The sequence below is a fragment of the Amblyomma maculatum genome, chromosome 1 (assembly GCF_055883805.1).
Source record: "Amblyomma maculatum isolate TAMU_Amacu chromosome 1, ASM5588380v1, whole genome shotgun sequence".
NCBI classification, from domain to species: Eukaryota; Metazoa; Arthropoda; class Arachnida; order Ixodida; family Ixodidae; genus Amblyomma; species Amblyomma maculatum.
In genome coordinates, this window is record NC_139344.1 from 316,891,112 (window position 1) to 316,908,304 (window position 17,193).

A 17,193-nucleotide genomic window follows, 5' to 3' on the forward strand; every position below is an offset into this window, starting at 1 on the left:
CATCTGTTTTCCTTCCACAATTACTTATAAATACCATACAGACATCATGAATACCACTGCTAAAAATTCGTTTTTACGCTCACGTCATTTTTACGTAACCGCAAAAAGCCATTTCGACACACCGAAATTTCGCGCCACAAATTTGAAACACGTGACTGTTCTGAGAACTAATAAGAGAAACAAAATGGCGCAGAACGGCGGCCATCTGTGTCGGGAATAGGGCCCTGGAGTGCCTGGAAAACGGTCTACCTCACGCATCATGCCTGATGTCATCAAAGATAGAAGCACTCTTCCGGTTTGTGATAGTTTTGCTTCTATTTTCTTATCAGCTTATTTTATCGGTTGCCCACCTCAGCGCCACATTCATTCTTTCAAGAGATGGGGAATCACGCATGACGATCGCGCGTAGATGAAGCGAGAGCTGTTCGCTCGCTGGCATACAGCGCTTTGATTTCACCCCGGTTATCGCCGTGTCATCAACGTCTGGCTGCAATGCCTCTTACCGCGTGGCACAAGTCACCATATACAGAAAGAATCGGTGTGGCGCAGCGCTCCAGTGGCAAAATGAGAAAAAACAAAACTATCACAAACCAGACGAGCGCGCCGATGTTTGAAGGCGATAGGCAGGCTGCCCGAAGTGGGCCGTAATCCATGCGCTCTGCTGTTCGTATTTCGTTTGACGCCGATAGTACGTGGAACTTAGTCACTAAATTCCTGTTTTCTTTAACTGAATCACAGCCCACGTTTTTCGCCTTGTGCCTCGCCACTCAAGGCTGCTAGGGATTATCACTGCGTCTTCTTTCAGGGTCTCAAGGACGCGGGTCCCATAGCCGCCCCTATAGACGCCGCCAGTTGCGTTGCACGCAGGGTCACCCCGAGAATTGGCTATCACATGCTCATCTTTGTTTCGTGAAAGCATCACGCGTGTACTTTCTTAGCGTAAATCTTATATTTGTATAACTGACTTCAACTTATCTGCTACCTATTCTGTTTTTCATTTCTGTGTGTCCCACCCCTTATGTAATACCCTTTAATGCGGGTCTTTAAAGTATTAAAGTGAAGTACCCCAGCTGAATGAAACTGTCCTGAGTTATTCACTACGACGTCCCTCACAGCCTTAGTCGCTTTGGTGCTTCGAACCCTATAAAAACAATGAAATATATGCACTGACCTTTTTCCTCATCAGGGCCTCCCATTTCGTGGCAGGTGGTCTTCATACGTTTGCTGAGAAATCGTGCGCGTGTGTCTACAATTATGCAAGTATACAGAAGCGATAACGACTGCGTTATTGGGATGAAAATTGTGTTGGGGGTGCAGGGCCTTAGAATGTCAGCACATTAATCACTTAGCAAGGCAACGACAAAGATGCACCGGTTATCATGTCGTAAAACCTGCGTTTCTTCACATTATTTTCTTTGTTTGATGGATAACACTATTTTTGTTTTCTCGAAGTAATGACTTCTAGCTGGTCCCCCTATCCTTACTTGACCTCAACGCTTTTCTTTTTTGTTCAGTTCTTTATCGAAGCCCACTTACTTTCTTATGCGGGATTGTATCCAACGGCTAGAATTTCACATCAGACATTTTTCCGTCCGACCGAACCACGACAAAACTCGAGCAGATGAGACACACGCGGAAAGACATGTGTTTCGGTGGCACTGAAACCTACGCGTTTCAGATGCATCAGTATAGAAGCAGTTGGAAGCACGGCTTGTCGAGTCCATTGGCGAGTCCAATTAGATTATTGTCCCTCACTGAAGTTACTGGCCTTGGTGCGTTGCAAGTCCCATACTCTGCCATACCGCTTGGGAATGACAGGAAAAAACTCACAGAAGGCTAATTTTGACAACTTATCCGGCCGAAGCAATAGTCGCAGAGATAAACAGTAGTAGTAGTTTGTCATATAGGCCCTATAAACTTATCCGAAAGGCACCTGATGATGTGGATAGTTGGACTGAAATCATTTCGACAACAGCTTCGTCATTTCGACAGCGTTACTGAAAACCATTTTTTTTTTTTAAAGAAATGCAGTACAAGCAAGTCAACAAAGATTTATACGGGGTGAACTTTTATCGTTTGATGATCTGATCGATGAGATTCATGCGGCCTATACGGCTCAGTGTTGCGTTTCTGCAGCATGCTACACGATTACGTTATCACCTGTGTAACGAAACGGCAGATACATTAATGATAATTTCTCATTCATCTACTGTGGGGTGAAAGTTTTCTTTTTAAGTGTCCTAGACCAGATGATATGCCGTGTAGCCGCGGGCGTTTCTTTCAGTGGATGGTATCCTGATCAATGTGATCATCATAAGAGACGTGTGTGGTCAAAGAAGTGGAATTCTGAGGGGTATTCCGGTGATATTGGGGCGGTGAGGCTTCATACGGTGAGCTCCAATGTGTTCTGTTCCCCCTCACCCATTCATAATAAAGCAGCTGCACAAGCTAGCACCTGCTTCAAACTCTGTCATGCCATTTGGTCTTGTGACGTCACACAACCCGCCTCGATTAATCACGCGACTTCCACGAGCGAAAGAGAAATGAGTGTCGACACGCGATCGCACCCCTATTTATCAGTGCCAATTCAGCCATGTCCTAGATGCCGGATATATACTCGTGTAACTTTTCGAGGCTGCGACGCTGTAAACGGGAAGTGCAAGCATCCGGGTGTTTGTCACCTGCCAACTGCCACCTGCCAGAAGGGCATAACGTTCCTACGAAGCGATACTTCAAGGCAGGAGTGAAAGGGTGTTTGTCACCACTTGTCAGAAAGCGTGCTCGTGATTTTTCGAGGCTGCCAAGGTCCAAACGCTCGACGACGATCCCGGCGGACAATTTTTGCCGACAAGGGGTTACTAACGTTCTCACGGTAAAGCTGTGACATCTGCGCAAGTGGACGCAAGTGGACTCTACAGCAATCGAACACTGTGCATGTGACAAAGCTCTCGTATTAACCGACTAATTGGCTGGAAATAGCAGCGTCGAACGACGTGGTGCAGTGCGCTACCTGAAGCATCAAACTATTCTTGCAGCGTTCGCACTGGCACATAATTTGACTGATCTTATACGCTGCTAGATACAACCCCTTCAGAACCTCCACGGCAGCGGCCACCGTTCAGAAACAATCATCCGCTATACGTGCAATGCGCCGCGTTCAACATTAGGTGGCAGAAGTAGAGCCCCCTCATTGCACAGACACTATAGGGGCGCTTCAAGCTTACGTAAAAGCAAGCACGGTCTATGAAATCTTACATATAATTCCCTCGTTTGCCGACATCTTCCTGAAATACGGCAGACATGTTCATATCGAATAGATGCAACCCACCTTCCTTCTCTAATAGCAGAGCTCGTGGCCCTTCTTGACGGTTTGTCTGCGTCAGCAGAGAGCCTCTGTGCTGCACCGCCGAACCATTTCCTCTTCAATGCAGAATTCTCACAAACATTCCGAGCCTTACGGCGTATAGCTGGTACCTTAGACATTATAAACATCTGCTGTATAGTGAAAACATTTCCTTGTCATGTGCTTGTGGTGTGGGCTCCCCCCACTACGCACTGTTTGACAGAAACTGATGATGCGCCTTGTTCCCAGAGGGTGACATACCCTCTGATTATGTTTAAGTGGTCTCCAGGAGACGCCGCAGTGCCTGCGAAATAATTCTTCCGTCGCTCCACGCATGCTTTGATTCCACAGTGTGAATCAAACCTTCCCGGCAGTATAACTCGCCGTGAGGAGGTGGCGCTCAGGAGAATCCACGTGGGTGCTGACACTGGCGGTCATTCTTGGTACTCTCCTGGCCTGCCCTTTCTGTCCTACTTACGTTACGGAGGCGACGCTTGATCATTTCCTAGCAACTTGTCCTGGACCTTGCACAGCATGAAAGCCGCACCTTCTAAGCCACGCCTGTCACCCTACCCGGCCACCTCTTACAAGAGTATGAACAGATGGGCCCCATCACCGAGCACTCAGCACTCTGTGGCGCTCAGTAGGAAGGAAATGCTACTGCTTCGTTTGGACAATGGGACAAGAACATAGGCAAAGTTTGAGATTATTTTCGTTTTACTTCTTTTTTTTGCTTCAAAATGTTTCTTCGCATTTTTCTTGGATTTTCTCACTTTTCTTCTTATTACACCCTTACGTCTTTTTGCCATGTTTTTTTTTCTTTTTCATACTACAAATAATAGCCAGTTGGTAGTGTGCGCATCATCAGTGTGGACGTCTTGCTGTAATCTCTTCAGTGCTGTGCGTTTGTGAGTGACTATGCAGCGCGAGATGTCTTCAGATCCACCACCGAGAGGTTTTGGCAGTTCTAGGTGTCATAGGCCTGCATCATTATGTTTAGACCTTTTATGCTAAAGGGCATATTTTCGCAATGCACCAATGGCTAGAAATAACTAATCGGCTTCTCAGTTTTTTATTTATGGGGGCAAATTTATATTGCGGAATTGACGGCCGCCGACGTCAAATGTCGGTCTCGCTTCTAAATTTTCTTTATTGGCGACGTGGTTCAAAATACTGGAAGCAAAAAATATGCACTTGAAGGCTCCACGAGTTGGGTTTCTGCATTCCTTGCGGCGCAAACGTCAGTGTGCCGCCGTCACGCGACGCGGCAGCCACTGAAACTACAGATCTGATACGGGTTCAGCAAGGCATATGGCGCCTCCGCGTTCTAGTGCATCGTCCTCAAACTGCGCGTCAAGGTCAAGTCGAAAAATGTGCCGGTGAAAAGATAGACGCCTTGTATGGAGTGTATATGATATACGTAGTGCTGATTCATACTTAACCAGCCAAAAGACGAGACACAGCAAAGAGGAGGACAGGACAAGGCTGTTCCATACCCATACCAACGTGCCCAGTCATCAATCTTGTTGAATTTAAATACGTAGTGCTGGTTGGTCGCCTGGTGGTGGTTGATAGTGTGATTGGTTGACTGCTCAGTGAGCCCTGAATGAAACCAGCGTGGTACAGGCAAATAATCGTGTGTGTGTGTCGCTGAATTTGAACACGTGCGATGAACTACGGCTGGCACCGATGCGACAACGTTGTGTGACATTATACCGGATACATGTATTAGGACGATGTCTTCGTTTGAGGATGTCTTTCGTGATGGTGGTGCTCGGTGACTAGGGAAACGTCGTAAGACGGATGCCGAGGAGGATTGAAACGCTCGGTGTGAGGCCGCTAAACAGTTGAAACGCAGGCAGGATGCCGAGCTATGAATGTTAGATTCGGAAGCGCAGCGCCGTAAGTGTGCGGAAGAAGCCGAGCTGGAATGCCAGCAAGCTGCCGACGATCTCTGAAGCAGGATTGATTTTGGTTTGGTTTATGGGGTTTAACTTCCAAAAACGACTCAAGGCTATGAGAGACGCCGTAGTGGAGGACACCGGAAATGTCGACCACCTGGGGTTTTTTAACGTGCACTGATATCGCACAGCACACGGGCGCCTTGCTTTCCGCCTCCATCGAAAAGCGGCCGCCGCGACCGCTTTTCGATGGCAGCGCCCTGACCACTGCACCACACCGGCAGTTGGAGCTGGCTTGGCCCTTAAAGCCAAATATATGAAGCGAAAACGTCAATCTCATTTGACAATAGGCAATGAAAGGGGTGCGATTAAAAAAGCATCCGATTAGCAACAAACGAGCCCATGAGCACGCACGCTATCGCGCCTACTGTTAAGATGAAGCTTAATTGTCGTCCTGATTTTCTGCATCAGATACAGACCATTTGCGCATTTTATTATGTAGAAGAAGATTACGTGGTTTTGAAACAATATCACGTTAACAGTCGGTATGTCATACACAAATAATGCAAAAAAGTCTTATCAACGAGCGTTCAAATGCACATCTTTGGAGATAGATAATGTTAACTATGTAACTGATTAACAAATTTTATTTTGCGCGTTCTCCTTGAATGTGACGGCCTTCAAGCGCCATTAAAAAAAAAAAAAAGAATTGTTTTAGTTATTTTAGTTAATGTATTGCCTAATAATTCTCTGTCCCTGGCATAATGTCCGGGATAGACCATTACAATCCACCTTCACAAACTGAGCCGACACCTACCAGCGGGTTTTCAAAAACAATTTTGTAAACGTAAAAAAAAAACAAATATATTACTTGGTATATTGATACAACGTATGAGAGAGAAATTGTCGCCCACTTATGAATGCATAACATCTTCACGACAAGACAAGAGAGAGAGACTCCATGAATACGTTGCACCTCATTGTTTCGTTGAAATGCACGAATGCGTACGGAGGGCGTCATCACGCGACCGATCACGTGGTGCTGAGCGTCGCAGGAGGAAGTATGAGAGGGGGCATTGCGCGAGCCAGCTTTCGCCTTGATACACGTAGGCGGTTCTAAGTGTGTCTGCTGAATTTCATGTCTGTGAGGCTGACCCGTCTCATGCAAAACATATGTGTATATATAGCTGCGCCAAAGGAATAATCCCGGTTTCCTGACAGATCTTCCCTGCAACACGTGGCATCGCTGGAAAGTAAAGGAAAAGAAAAATAAATGCTTGCGCCAGGACGGCGACAATTTTTAAGAGGGCATGCGTTACAAACGTCGTCGCTATATGGGGGCTGCAAGGGACGTGACGATGAGTGCATAAAGGATCATTTGTTGACAACCTCCACTGCGTCCCTTGTGCCCTTGTATACATGTTTCTTTTTTTGTTTTTGTTTTTTTTTTATTGATAGGATCCAAGGTATCGCGCTGTCATTACAAAGCGAACTGCACCATGCAGAGCTTTGAACTTTCAAATCTAGGCAAGACGATGTCCTATGAATCATAATTGGAACGATCGGGTGATATCGTGTGTGCCAGCAATTCTTCTGGTGCAGCAAGCTCATTCCTTGACGAAGGCCGGGCACCGGCCGAAACATCGGAAAGAAATCATTGTTTTCGTTCGTGCGCCCCTACCTCTTCTTATACACATTTCTGAATCTTGGAAGACTTTTATGAAATATATATACAGAGAGAGAGAGAGAGAGAGCGAAGTGTACGCTTCATTAAAAAAAAAGCATTTTATTGGACTCGACGTATCGATCGGGGGACTGATCTTTTTGATTCCTGAAAAAGATCTGACTCCCGATCGAAACGTCGAGTTCAATCAAATGTTTCGTTAAATGAAGCGCACACTTCGCTCTATAATTTTTTAATCGGCCAGGGGCATTATGTTCCGGCATCATGTATATATATATATATAGTTTAAGGACCCCCTGTTGGAACTGCGTGCAGCAGGCCTCCAGTACCTACTCGCCACAGCTTCTGAACGTTCTCTACTCGTGTTCCGTACAGAAGCCGGCCGCATCTGGATTAGCTTAGCCGATTTCAGCAACGTTCGGCCGAAAAATGAAAAGCTGCATTGTAAAAATCGCAATAAATTCAAGACAGAACAAGCAAACAGCAGCAGTTTAAAACCAAATGGGCTCTTGAAATTGGAATGCTTTTTAGCTCAACGCATAAGGAAGCCCGACAGGGGTATGTCTTGTATCCTGTTCTGTCCCCCGTATTTGTTACGCTAAAAAGCATTTCAATTTGAAAACATGAACCAACCAGCCATGAAATAAGAGAATAAAACAGCCTTCTTCTATAAAGGTTACTGAGATAAAATGCTGATGTTAGGTGAAATTTAAAATGTTTTTAACCTCCTCTTTTTCTTATTTTGGCAGCATGCAACAGTATCTAAACAGCCCGCACGTTAGGCGTCGAAACAACTCGCACAAATTAAAGCTGACACCTAAAGACATCCCATAGCAATCTTAAACTTACGGCATTTAACCGCTAGATTTTTATGATGCGGTAAACTCGAGACCAATAGAAGGCTTCGTGCGCCATTTATTTAAGAAGAGTTGGTATTTGGGCACATTGGGACACTATCAAAGTTCAGGTGCTGCATGATTTAACAGGTAAAGAAGAGGAATCTGGAATGACGCTCCACAAGAAACCCTTGACCTTCCCTCCGCGGCAGGCGTTGTTGCGGTCTATCGCTGTAGCCGGGAGGTCAAATATGTTCGTGTACCGACAGAATCGGTAATTTCTGCTTTTGCAGGTACAGTCTGTCCATCTGAGATTAAAGCGTGGCCTTTAATATTCCGAGTAGACCCCCTACCATCAAAGCCTCTGCTTTGCAACAACTGATGGCGGTTGCAAATCCACTTTGCGATGCTACAAGTGCGGCGATGCCCATAAATCACATTTATGCTCTGATCAAATTTTCAAATGCTGTCTTTGCGGTGGACTTCACTCAGCAAATTCTTTGGAATGTCCTTCTAGAGCTCATGAAATGAAAATTCTAGAGATTATTGACCGAAAACGTTGCTCGGAGCGTGAGGCAATTGAAGAAATTAAAGAGAGAGCTCATGAGTATGCAGGTGCGTCAGCCCGTTCTGGATCATCATTAGATTTCTCGCTGTCTAAAGTCATAATAACTGCTGTGGAAGTAAACCATGGCCAAAATGGGGGATAGGATTATTACAACAGTCACAGAGTGCATATCAAACGTTCTGGCAGCTCACATTTCTCAGGCTGTGCAAACTGCTACGGTGTCTCTTTTAACAGCTGGGCATTCATTATAAGTGTAGCACTCCTTAGCTACAATGCCTTGCTCGCAAAATGAATCCCTTTCCGCATCACCTACGCAAAATTCGACGAGTCACACAAGGCTCATGATGCAGATATAGTGGAGACAGATACACGAACCCTAAAACGCAGTGGATCCCCAATGTCTAACCCGTCATCACCTCGTCCGCAGGCAAAAAAAAAAAAGCATCATCATCATCATCAGCCTGACTATACCCACTGCAGGGCGAAGGCCTCTCCCATATTTCTCAACTTAACCCGGTTCTGTGCTAGCTGCATCCACTTGACCCCCGCGAACTTCTTAACCTCATCCGCCCACCTAACTTTCTGCCGCCCCCTGCTACGCTTTCCTTCTCTTGGAATCCAGTTTGTTACCCTAAGCGACCATCGGTTATCCTCTCTTCGCACTACATGTCCTGCCCATGCCCATTTCTTCTTCCTAATTTCCACGAGAAAAAAGCAACAGCTAGGCTCTAAACCAAAGGAAACCATTTTTTTTTGCAGGCTGTTGCTGCTGCCCGGATTAAATAACAATAGGAACGCTAAAAGTTCTTCAGTGGAACTGTAGATCTCTTCTTTCAGCTACTATAAATTTAGCTTCAGTTCAGTTCAGTCGTTCAGTCGTGTCCGACTCTTCGTGATCCTATGGACCATGTCACGCCACGCTTTCCGGTCTCTCACCATCTTCCTAACATCACATAACTTCATCTGCAGTGCCTCGAGGATGCCATCTAACCATCGCGTTCGCTGCCTACCCCTTCTCCGGTGACCCTCAACCTTTCCCAACATCAAATCTTTCTCCAGCGACTCCTCTCTTCTCATCAGATGACCAAAGTAGCTGAGCTTTAACTTTAGAATTTGACCCTCCAATGAGCATTCAGGGTTTATGGTCGACAATATCGACTGATTTGATCTTCTGGCAGTCCAAGGAACTCTCAAGAGTCTTCGCCAGCACCACAATTCAAATGCGTCAATTATTCGGCGGTCAGCCTTTTTCACAGTCCAACTCTCGCATCCATACATCACAACTGGAAAGACCATAGCACGAGTTATGCGGATCTTGGTTGGCAGACTAATGTCTCTGCTCTTTACTAGGCGGTCAAGGCTAACCATTGCTCTCTTTCCCAGAAGCAGGCGTCTCCTAATTTCATGGCTGCAGTCTCCTTCCGAGGTAATCTCGGAGCCCAAGAAGAGAAAATCTGTCACAGCTTCCACTTCTTGTCCATTGATGCTCCAGGACTTGATAGGGCAAGACGCCATGATCTTTGTCTTTTTAATGTTCAGTTTAAGCCCAAACTTCTCACTCTCTTCTTGTACGCGCATCAGAAGTCTCTTCAGTTCCACTTCACTTTCTGCCATTAAAGTGGTATCATCCGCATATCTAAGGTTGTTGATACATTTTCCAGCAATCTTCACTCCAGCTGAAGACTCGTCCAGACCGGCCTTCCTCATGATGCACTCTGCATATATGTTAAATAGGCAGGGCGACAGTATGCAGCCTTGCCTCACTCCTTTCTCGATCGGAAACCAATCAGTAAGACCATGCCCAGTTCTGACTGTGGCCTCTTGCCCTTCATACAGGTTCTTGAGGAGACAGATGAGGTGAATTGGAACTCCCATCTCTTGGAGAGCTTGCCACAATCTGCTGTGATCTACGCAATCAAACGCTTTTGCATAATCAATAAAGCAGAAGTAGATGGGTTTCTGGAACTCTCTTGCTTTTTCCATGATCCAGCGAAGGAAATTTAGTTTACCTTTCTTTAAAATAGAATCCAGTCATTATTGTTTTGCAAGCAACTTTGCTTACAACTGAAAAAACATTTTCGTTTCCAAAATTATCGATCATTCCGACAAGATCGGCAGTCAAGAGGTGGTGGGGTAATAATTCTAGTTTCTTCAAACTTTTGTCATAGCGCTAAGATTTCTTTTAAATATTCTACTTTAGATTCTGAATTATTGGCTTTAGATTTTGAAATTCCAGGGTTCAGTCGGTCTACATCAGCGAATGTTTATTTCCCTAATGGTGTTCAGGACACCAGATCGCTAGACCACTTACTAGTTCATTGCCAAAATTCGGTTATTTTGGCTGGAGATTTTAATTCGCATCATGTTTCATGGTGCTAGAAGACGGATCCCTGCGACAAGCGCCTGTGGGATTGGCTTTCAAATAATAACCTTAATTACATGAATTCTGGTTTACATGCTTTCGTACGTGCTCACAGTCAATCTGTGATAGATTTGACTTTCTCCAGCACTAGTGATTCTATACTCAATTGGTCAACAGTTGATGGTGGCACCTCTAGCGACCATATACCTATTGTTTTTGAGGTTAACTGTCGCTTAATTCCACCAACCTCTCAGTTGAGATCATACGTTAATTATAACCAGTTTCCCTCATTATTGAGTTCGTCTCTTGAGTCAGTGGTTAAGGCTACGGAAGAGTTAAAATCGCAAACATTATGCCAGGCTATTGCATCCTGTCATAAGAAGTGTGAATTCTTAGTGCGTGCATCAAAACGCAATACATCAACAAGATGGTGGAATGCTGATTGTTTGCGTGATCATCGAAGAAAGGCTGCATGGAAGAGGCTCCTTCACAACCATTGCCCCAAAAATATGAATCACAATTCCACCGCTCCCTATCAATTTTTCGTTCCGAGTCAGCCTCCTTTTTTGGAGTCAGATGGCCTCGGTTTAATACCCCGCAGATAATACTAGTGCAAAATCTGTTGCAACCTTTGCACGTAGTCCTTTCTAACATCCTTCCAACAAAAGTAAGTGAATCTTCGGTTCAAATTGTCTATGATGACATTTTCCCAAATAATGCAAAACACTTGTCACCTCAAATTTTAAATGGATTATTAGAAGATCGTTTACAAAGTCCTCCCGTTAGCATAATGATAGCAATTGATGCTTCTCAATTTCATGAAAAGGCCGGTGTTGGAATATGCTGTCCGCTTTTAGACTGGGCTTTTTCAGTCCGTCTTTCGGATTTTACCCCAATTTTCCAGGCGTAGTTGCTGGTGGTGGTGCTTGGTCTGCGCGAACTAGACCCCCATACTCAACAGTGGCTGTAATTACAGACTCTTATTCCTTGTGCTTGTCATTTTCTTCGAATATGGATTCGCCAATATTAAACACCTTTCTTTCATTGCTCCCCTCACATTTTAGCCTCATACATATAGTGTGGGTACTAGGCCACAGTAATGTGACAGCCAATGAGGTTGCTCATAGACTAGCTAAAGAATTTCTGAATGGCCCTGTGTTGCCTATCCTCCAGGCAACAGCGTACATAACAGCAGCACGATTTCGTAGGCGTTCCTTATTAAGCACGCAGTCTGGATTTATTTTATCATCGGACGACTACCTGCATCTCAAGTATTCCTGGAGTAGGAATTCCACCCCTACATTTCTATATACACGTGTCTGTTTTGTCGCTTTCTCCCGTCTGCGCATTCTGCGGGGAACCGGAAACAATAGATCATTTCTTGCTATTTTGCCGCCGTTTTACCATGATGAGAAAACGGTATTTGGAGAAGCCATTGCAACAGCTGGGTCTTAATTTGAGCAGCCAGATTTTATTATCGTTCGGTGCCACCATGCTTGGGTACAGCCACAGGTCTGTTTTTAACGCCACTGAAAACTTTTTGATAGAAACAAAACATCTGCCTTGCTAATACGCTTTGAATTTTTAATCTGTACACATAAATCTCAGTATTCTCCTACTGCGCGCGTTAGTAATTACCCTTTTTTTATTTTGGTTTTTCATATTTACATTTCCTTCTCTATTCCCTAGCAATTATTTCTATTTTTGTTTTAGCGATGTAGTTATACATCTCAAAATCTAATATCTCTGCACCCCAATTCTTAACCGATCCCCCTGTGTGGGTATGTGCCATCAAATTAGAGGAGAAAACAACAACAATGTCGAACATCTTTGCAGGCTCATCTTTTTTTCTTGCTAACCCATACAGCTGCCTGAATTTTGCGCCATTAATTTGTCGCAATGACACAGAGCAGCGGCCGCCGTCATGTTTCCTGATCATATCGAGCGTTAGGGGGAGCTGTATTCTGCGCATGCGCACTTTTCCTCAGCTGTATATCTCTACTCCTTAAATGATAGGGTCACCCAATACAAACGCTCTCCATTAGCGCTACAGTGGCAACGCAGCACATCAGGCCACTCGAGATCATCAAAGAAAGGAGAGAATCTACATTACGACGCACGCGTTCCCGCCGATGAATTCTCCGACTGGCACCGCCGATTTTCTGCCCGTTTGTATAGACGCACGGACGCGCACCTTTTTCAATGAGAATCATACTCCGACACAGCGCCTGTGCCAATGGAAATGGGGTCTCGCTTGAACCGTGGAATTACGCGAAAGCTGCCTCCATACCACAAGCACACACTCAGCACCGCCTACCCCTTCCTCTTCACGATCCAGCCTGTCTTCCATCCTCCACCTCCTCATTGACTTGGGGTTCGAAGGCTATTTACGCGTATTCATAGGTGTCTGCAGAAGGGATCCGCTTAGTGCGTGCTCAACGCAACGCCTGGATTTTACCCCTCCTATAAGGGCGTGGAGAATGAAGCTCTTTGCAAATAACGGATGGAAAATACCCATGTAGAAAAGCGAAAAGAACACTTCCTCGGCGCAGAACACAGGGAGGCCGATCGCCGCCACAGTTGCTCGGCTCCTTTCACGGTGGCGCTTCAGGCGTGACGTCTCCGCGTAGCGGCGCGCAAATTATCCGCGAAATGCACCCGAACCGCTCGCTGCGCCCATTGTCGACGTGCAGCCACCCTTTCACTCGGCTACACCCCTTCTTCGCGAACTGGCCTCGTCATCTCCTCGCATCTTTTAGAAAGGAGCGTCAATGCATCTTGTTACAGCTGCCTATGGGCATAGCAGTCTAAATACAAAGCTGCGCTATAATAATAATAAAAACAAATTGCGTGAATTGGGGCTCGAAATCATAGCTCGGTTGAAGGTAGCAAGTGCAGTCCGTGACATTCGCTTCTTGGGGAAGCCTTGACTCACGAAAAGATCGTGCTTATGTTAACGAGGCAGCCAGCTTCGGGTTTCTGACACTGCCCGGCAGCCCTGGTTTTGTTCACTTTAGCGCAACATAACATCTCTAAGCGGTGCTTTTGTAAGAAACAGCAGTAGGCGAAATACACACAGCGATAGGCAAGCCTTAAGAAACTTCTACACTCTTTGTAGTAACCGCCAATATGCACTTCAAAGGGCGCTGGAATAGTGTCGCTATAGGCGGAGTTTTGTTAAACCGGCAGGCGGCCGCAGCAAAAGATATCACATAGTGGTAGAAGAGGAAACTGGTCCAAAGAGACCAAGCTAGATAGTAAAGCAAAGGAATATTTTCGCTTACTAGAATTAATGCCTACCCAGCACCCAGGGAAACGCTTTATGAAACTACCACTGCAAAACCTATTCAATAAACGAGCCTTCATGGAAATGTGCCCTATCAGCCGGTGCGGTAGCTTAGCCCTATGATCCATTATATCCTCGTGCACCACTTGGTTATAAGGTTTTGCCGTCTCCCAACCCCAATTAAATGGCGCACACCCAAGCACCTGGACTTGCATTTTGAGCAAAAAAAAGACTATTATCTTTAAGTCGTGCAGACTTTTCAATCCTTGTCACGTTTGCGTTATCCGCTTTATTCGAATGAGATAACATGTCGACATATCCTGCTCTCCGTCGCCAAGAAAATGCATATGGATATGTCCATGTCGCACGTATTGCACGATCCAAGGAAAGGCAGATAGCCGTCACATCGGTTCCGCCGTAACCAAACAGAACTCCAAAGCTAGATAAACGCGTATGCGAATGCTAGGAGAGCGTTTGCTCAAAGGAGCCAACCGGGAAACCTAAAACCGGTTTCTCTTTGCTCAACTATCCTGCTGGGTGCGATCGCGTTCGGTTTGCAACTCGTAAATTCACCGTCGAACACCACCCTGTTAGCGATATTTCTGACAGCATTTCTATGCGGGACAATAGGTTGGCGTTAAAAGCAGACAACTTCTTGCGTTACGAATGCAAGGCAGCGACGCACGAGCATTTAATCTGAGGCTTAAGTTAGTTAGAACTTCAATCGTGTGATAAGTAAATCCAAAGGGAGATGAAGCAAACCCCGCAGAGGTAACTTACATAATTTTCCAAATGACAGATAATGGTGTTTATTTAATTTAGTTGTTATCTTTTTCTGTTTCTCATACGGACAAGAGCAATGATTGGTACGGCCCATAGCAAATCGGCCACTCAACTGGCGTAATGTGATAGGCACTTTGTAATACGGCAAGATTACAGCTTTTTATATACCTATTCACTCACCCCCCCCCCCCCCCCCCCTCCTTTCCCTGATCTGGGTCAGAGGTGCCCCAGCTACACCCCTCGCTGTTGTCTCCTTCTTTCCCCTTCAGTTTTTAGGAGCCACTCTGATACATCAGTCTCGCAGCGTTGTGGAAACGGCAATTAATCAGATTTTCTGCTTCCGTTTCACTGTTGGTGTTTACATGCGTGGGAAGTTTTAAATGAATAAAGAAATATTCATGCGAAAGAAGGTTCTTTTTTTCTAATCCGTAGATTTAAGATCCTGATCGGTAATTGCATTAATCTCAACTATACGCATCAGTAAGTGCAGCTGTTTTCTTGAAACTTCAATCACTTGCTTTAGCAACAAGAGTCTCCCTTTTAAAACAAAATACGTATAAAGGTTCGTGTCAGTTCTGTTTACAACGGCAGTGACACTTTCTCGGGCTAGGAAATTTACACTTGCAAACATCTGCTATTGGGCCATGTTGTTACCATTTGGTCTAGAAGGGATATCGAAGCTGGGCCCTACGATGTTTAATACCGCAACAAAAGTTCCTTGCGCATTTTTTGTTTTAGATACAAGCCATGGAGGCTTTCTTGTGGACGCTGAGAACTTTTGGCAAGCCCCTTTGTACTTCGAAAATTTGTTGTCTTTGCTAATACAATCATAGCGACAGTAGTCGTTCTCACCGCTCGACGTGGTTCTAAATGTGCAAACGAACGCAAGCCATACCTACAGCCGAGGCATCCTCGAGATTATTTCACCATCGGCATTCGTAACTTATACATGCCCTATCAAACCTGTTCTGACGCTAGAGACATAAAAGACTCTCTTTCTATAAAGGAAGTTGTTGGGCGTCATTATAGCCTTCGCTCTCACCGCTTACGTCATCGCGGGACGTCGTGCTGAGGTCAAGGTTAGCCGGAACACCTGAGGAGCTCCGCCGCCGATATTCACTTCACGTTGGCGTTGACGTTGATTCTCATCAGTGCGACGCCCTGTGGTCACGGATTCTAGTCGAATAGCTCGCTCTTTTCGGGTCAGCCGCCGGAAACGCAGCACAACTCGGAGTAGTCGAAAACAAAAGATCGCGAACAAAAAGATCCACGTTCAAAACAGCCGTTTCTGATGAACGAAGTGCCGCTGCGCAGTCATCACACAAACGACGTTGGAGAAGCCCCCCATCGTATTTTCAGACGCCAACTCAGCGCTGAGACGAGACGAACAAGCAGCCCTCACGGACGCACACCTGCATGCACGCACGCACAAAGCACAATAACGAGACGTTCGCCGCACGCTGGCTCTAAAATGCTCAGCAGTAGGAGTGGTTGTGGTGATGTTGCCGACGAAGATGTGCTCCCCGTCTCCTGCGCCGCCGCAGCTGCTGTTGCCGCTAACGCCGTGTCTGTCGGGACCAGAGAGTCGCCGTTCGTTCGCGAAGCGCGATGTCGCGCGGCGGGGGCCCCCACAAAAGCCGGAAGCTTTGCCAGCGGCGACCAAGGAAAAAAAAGAACGAAATGAGCTGCGATCTTGCGCACGCTTGGCGTCACTAACGACAGTTAGGGTTTTCCTCTCTTTTCTTCGGAGCTGGTCCTCTTTCTCTCCCTTCTTGGAATGTTTTGCTCTTATTTAAAAGACGGCAGTACTGTCGCCGTGCATCTACGGGGACTTCTCAGGGATGAGGGAAGGAAACAGCACTTATGACCATATCGAACTTTAGTCGTAAAACAGAACCCACGACGCGACGCAGCATTCGAGAGCTGTAGCAACGGGTGTGGGTGGCAGCGGACGCGTGGCAAACACGGGATGTGCGACACTCCCACTTTCCTCGCGGCGACCGTGAGCGCGTGGGGGGAGGAGGAGAGTGGGCATTTGAAGAGAACCTTCGCAGAGAGGAACCTCTAGGCTAGGCCGGCATGTATAAACCGCGGATGTAAGACGCGATATACTTCCTTCGGGCTTACTTCCTGGAGAGCAGAAAATGTTTTCAACACTGTGTTTTGTTTTCTATATATACGAACAACGATGCGGAGCGCAAGAAGTTTCTCGATCGAAAAAGGGGCAGCTAAGGTGGCGCTGACAGCGCGAACACGGCGAGTCAAGTGCGCCCGCGATCTTGTGTTCAGATGTGGATTCAATTAAACCCTACAAGTGTGTACCCGGAAAGAGAGCTCTTCTTAGGCTATGGGCTTGAAAACTACCGGCCAAGTCGCAGCTTCGCATTGCACACAAATGTGGCCATATTTGTGTAGAACGTACCTCGTTCT

At 46.0% G+C, this 17,193-nt stretch overlaps 1 protein-coding gene across 1 annotated transcript in view; it reads right to left on the reverse strand.

Annotated features, from left to right (window-relative positions):
* LOC146207197 (metabotropic glutamate receptor 5-like) overlaps positions 1 to 16,683 on the reverse strand; it is a 386,410-nt gene extending 369,727 nt beyond the window's left edge. The window contains exon 1 of the mRNA XM_084608314.1: positions 15,806 to 16,683. The gene's annotated coding sequence lies outside the window, so the exon portion shown is untranslated. The remainder of the gene's footprint in view (positions 1 to 15,805) is intronic.
* Between the last annotated feature and the right edge of the window lie 510 nt (positions 16,684 to 17,193).